We start from the raw sequence: 5,556 nt of genomic DNA on the forward strand, positions 1-5,556 counted from the left end.
CCTTCTGTCCGCCTTTGTATGAGGCTACTAGGGAAGATGGTGTCTTCATTCGAAGCAGTTCCCTATGCTCAGTTTCATTCAAGAATGCTGCAACACAGTATTTTGTCGGCCTGGAACAAGAAGGTTCAGGCGTTAAACTTTCCGATGCACCTGTCTCAGGCGGTGCGTCACAGCCTCAATTGGTGGCTAATACCCGAAAACCTGCAGAAGGGGAAATCCTTTCTACCGGTTACCTGGACAGTGGTAACAACAGATGCCAGTCTGTCAGGTTAGGGAACAGTTCTGGAACAGTCTGCGGTCCAAGAGGTATGGTCCAAGACCGAGAGGACCTTACCCATCAACATTCTGGAGATCCGGGCGATATATCTAGCCCTAAAGCCTTGGACTATCAGGCTACAGGGTTGCCCGGTCAGGATCCAGTCCGACAATACCACAGCAGTGGCTTATGTCAATCATCAGGGAGGCACCAGGAGCCGAGCTGCTCAAAAAGAGGTGAACCAGATCTTAGTCTGGGCAGAGAAGTATGTGCCATGTATATCGGCAGTCTTCATTCCGGGGATAGAGAACTGGCAGGCGGACTACTTGAGTCACCAGCAGTTACTTCCAGGGGAATGGTCTCTGCATCCCGACGTCTTTTGGGCTATATGCCAAGGATGGGGGATTCCAGATGTAGATCTCTTTGCATCCCGATTCAACAAAAAGATAGACAGATTTGTGGCAAGGACAAAAGATCCTCTTGCATGCAGGACAGATGCGTTGGTGACTCCGTGGCATCGGTTCTCACTGATTTATGCATTCCCGCCTATTCTGCTACTGCCACGACTCCTTCGCAGGATCAGGCAGGAAAGGAAGTCGGTACTTCTGGTGGCCCCCGCTTGGCCCAGAAGGACTTGGTATGCAGAAATAGTAAGGATGACGGTGGGTTCCCCGTGGACCCTACCGGTACGCCCAGACTTGTTATCTCAAGGTCCAGTGTTCTATCCTGCCTTACAAATGCTAAATTTGACAGTTTGGCTATTGAAACCCACATTCAGAAGAGTCGTGGGCTTTCAGGTCCTGTAATATCTAGCTTAATCAATGCAAGGAAACCAGCTTTCAGAATGATTTATCATAGAGTCTGGAAAGCTTATATATCCTGGTGTGAATCCAGGGGTTGGCATCCCAGAAAATATGTGATCGGTAGAATTCTTGATTTTCTGCAATTGGGATTAGAGATGACGCTGGCCTTGAGTACCATCAAGGGCCAAATCTCTGCCTTATCAGTTTTGCTTCGCATTCTTTGGTCCGAAACTTTATGCAGGGGGTGACGTGTCTTAATCCTCCGGTTAGGACGCCCCTAAACCCCTGGGGCTTGAACTTGGTTCTGTCTGTGTTACAGAAACAGCCTTTTGAACCAATATGTCAGATTCCTTTGGTCTTGCTGACAAGGAAGTTAATTTTTCTGGTAGCCATCTCTTCTGCTAGAAGAGTATCAGAATTAGCAGCTCTTTCCTGTAAAGAGCCTTATTTGATTGTACACAGGGATAGAGTGGTACTGCGCTCTCATCCTAGTTTTTTACCAAAGGTGGTTTCAGATTTTCATCTAAACCAAGACATTGTTCTACCTTCCTTTTTTCCAGATCCCTGTTCTCCGCAAAAAAGATCACTACATTCTTTGGATGTAGTAAGAGCAGTTAAGGTCTATCTGGAAGCGACTGCTCAGATTCGCAAAAGAGATGTTTTGTTTCTGCTGCCAGAGGGTCCCAGTAGAGGACAGGCAGCATCAAAAGCTACCATTTCTAAATAGATTTGACAGTTGATCATTCAAGCTTACGGTTTGAAACAGAAGATTCCTCCGTTTCAGATTCAGGACACATTCCACAAGGGCTATTGGTGCTTCTTGGGCAGTGCATCACCGGGCCTCTATGGCTCAAATCTGCAAGGCCGCAACCTGGTCTTCAGTCCATACATTCACCAGATTCTATCAGGTGGATGTGAGAAGGCATGAGGATATCGCCTTTGGGTGTAGTGTGCTGCAGGCAGCGGTACAGGGTCCTCAGGTCTGATTGCACCCTACTTGGTTGTGGTCCCCCCCCTCAGATAGCATTGTTCGGGGACATCCCATCAGTAATTACTGTGGCTCTGTGTCCCGTATTGTTCGAGAAAGAAAATAGGATTTTTTAAAACAGCTTACCTGTAAAATCCTTTTCTTTCGATGGACATCAAGGGACACAGAGGTCCCGCTCCTCTTCTAATACACTATATTGCTTGGCTACAAAACTGAGGTATCCTTGCAAGGGGAGGGATTATATAGGGGGTTGAACTTCCTGGTTAGGGTATGCCAGTGTCCAATCACCAGTGATACCTATATAACCCATCAGTAATTACTGTGGCTCTGTGCCCCGTGATGTCCATCAAAAGAAAAGGATTTTACAGGTAAGCTGTTTTAAAAAATCCTTTTTTTTTTCTAGAAAATTACTCAGAACCCCCAAACATTATATATATATATGTTTTTTAGCAGAGACCCTAGGGAATAAAATGGCGGTCAGTCAACCTGGATGTCAAACCACTTCCTCAAACTGAATCTATCTAAAACTGAGCTCTTAATATTTCCTCCCCCACATGCTCCCTCCCCTGACTTCTCTGTCAAGATCAATGGCACATCTATCAGTTCATCCCCACATGCCAGGGTGCTAGAGGTAACCTTAGACCCTGAACTGTCCTTTCAGGCCCACATACAATCCCTGTCCAAATCATGCCGCCTTAGCCTCCGCAACATTTCCAGAATATGCCCCTTTTTAACTAATGACACCACCAAGCTTCTAATTTACTCCCTGGTCATCTCTCACCTGGATTACTGCAACTCTCTCCTCATGGGATTACCTTTACATAGACTATCCCCCCTTCAGACCATAATGACTGCCGCTGCAAGACTCATCCACCTTACCAACCATTCAGTGTCCTCCACCCCTCTCTGCCAATCTCTCCACTGGCTTCCACTCACCCAACGAATAATATTCAAAGTACCAACAATAATTTACAAAGCGGGGACGGGGGTGTTTGAAAAATGTTTATTTTTATTTTTTTTTATTTTTACACTTTCTCTTTAATAAAAAAACTTTTTGGATCACTTTTATTCCTATTACAAGGAATGCAAACATCCCTTGTAATAGGAATAGTGCGTGACAGGTTTTCTTTATGGAGAGATGTGGGGTCAATGAAACCCCACATCTTTCCTTCAGGCTGGAAAGACTGAGATAAAAAACGTCACGCCCGGGCCTCTGAGGGTCATAGAGATGACTGGGGACCATCTGGTCACCAAAAATCTCTAAGGCAAACTTCCGGCGGCAACCAATTCGTTCTCCGGCTCGCCGATCGCTGAGGCGAGCCCTCCCGCCACCCATAAGAACGATTAAGCGGCTGAACTGCTGCTATGATTGTTCTTGCAGTGCACAGAATCGCTGGCTGAAAAAGATGATATCTGAGTGATGCCTGTAACTGCACCCATCGTTCAGATATCCCCAATCAATGTCCAGGACGTCATATGATGGCCTATGGGTGGGAAGTGGTTAATGTAACCCGAGTCCCTCCCACTAGTCCCAAATCCCCAACACTAATCCTAATCCCGCTCCCACTAGTCCCATAACCCTAACCCTAATCCTACTCCCACTAGTCCCAAATCCCCAGCCCTAACCCTAATCCCACTCCCACTAGTCCAAAATCCCCAATCCTAACACTAATCCCACTCCCACTAGTCTCAAATCCCCAATCCTAACCCTAATCCTGCTCCCACCAGTCCCAAATCCCCAACCCTAACCCTAATCCCGCTCCCACTAGTCCAAAATCCGTAACCCTAACCCTAATCCCACTTCCACTAGTCCCAAATCCCCAACCCTAACCATAATCCTGTTTCCTATAGTCCCAAATCCCTAACCCTAATACTGCTCCCACTAGTCCCAAATCCCCAACCCTAATCCTGCACCCTTTAGTCTCAAATCCCTAAACCTAATCCTGCCCCACTAGTCCTAAATCCCCAACCCTAACCCTAATCCCACTTGTCCCAAATCCCTAACCCTAATCCTGCTCCCACTAGTCCTAAATCCCCAACCCTAATCCCGCTCCCACTAGTCCCAAATCCCCTAACCCCAATCCTGCTCCCAATAGTCCCAAATCCCTAACCCTAACCCTAACCCCACACCCTATAGTCCCAAGTCCAACCTGTGTGTGTGTGTGTACTTTTATTTCAATATTACATTGTATATCCCTATATGTTATGGTCGTTGAGGTGCCTATCTAAGAGCGCTTGCACACTGAGGTGCCTAAAAAATGCCTTAGTGCTATTACAACATTTTTGCCGTGTTTACACAGCGTTTTGGGGCCGCTATCACTAAAATGAGCGCACCGCGCTGGCATTTTAAAGGTGTTTTTCAGGCATTAATGAAGCATGGGCATCAACTAACAACCCCACCTCCCTACATCACTTCCTGTGAACTTCCTTGTATCTCATGAAGGGGAGAGAGAGAAGATGGAGTTTCTTGTGCTCATGTTGTTTGTGCTACTCTCTTGGGAGAATATCCACCAACAGTCACTATTGAATTCATCCCATCCTCCAAGCATACACCTCAAGAGGACAATTCACGTTGCTATATCAGGACTTGAGAGTGCACCCTGACAAGGTCAGAAATTACTCTTGGATGAACATTGCAACATAAGTGTCTATATCCCAATCCCTAATCCAGCTAGTCCCAATGCCCTAACCCTAATCCCACTCCCACTAGTCCCAAATCCCTAACCCTAATCCTGCTCCCACTAGTCCCAAATCCCTAACCCTAACCCCACTCCCACAAGTCCAAAATCCCCAATCCTAACCCTAATCCTGCTCCCACTAATCCCAAATCCCCAACCCTAACCCTAATCCTGCTCCCACTAGTCCCAAATCCCTAACCCTAATCCCACTTCTACTAGTCCCAAATTCCCAACCCTAACCATAATCCTGCTCCCTCTAGTGCCAAATCCCTAACCCTAATCCTGCTCCCACTAATCCCAAATCCCCAGCCCTAACCCTAATCCCACTCCCTATAGTCCCAAATCCCTAACCCTAACCCTAATCCCACACTTTATAGTCCCAAATCCATCAAGTCCAACCTGTGTGTGTGCACATTTATGTCAATATTACATTGTATATCCCTATATGTTATGGTCGTTTAGGTGTCTATCTAAGAGCCCTTTCACACTGAGGAGCTTAAAAAATGCCTTCAAACGCCTTAGCACTATTACCATATTTTTGCAGTGTTTTCACAGTATTTTTGGGGCGCTAGCACTAAAATTAGTGCACTGTGCTGGCGTTTTAAAGGTGTTTTTCAAGCGTTAGTGAAGCATGGGCATCAGCTAACAATCCCACCTCCCTACATCACTACCTATGAACTTCCTTGTATCTCATAAAGGGGACAGAGGGAAAAGAAAAGATGGAGTTTCTTGAGCTCATGTTGTATGTGCTACTCTATTGGGAGAATATCCATCAACAGAGGCAGCAACGTTGCTATTGGGTTCATCCCATCCTCCAAGCGCACACCTCAA

Source organism: Aquarana catesbeiana, linkage group LG02, assembly GCF_042186555.1.
Source record: "Aquarana catesbeiana isolate 2022-GZ linkage group LG02, ASM4218655v1, whole genome shotgun sequence".
In the NCBI taxonomy this organism is placed as follows: Eukaryota; Metazoa; Chordata; class Amphibia; order Anura; family Ranidae; genus Aquarana; species Aquarana catesbeiana.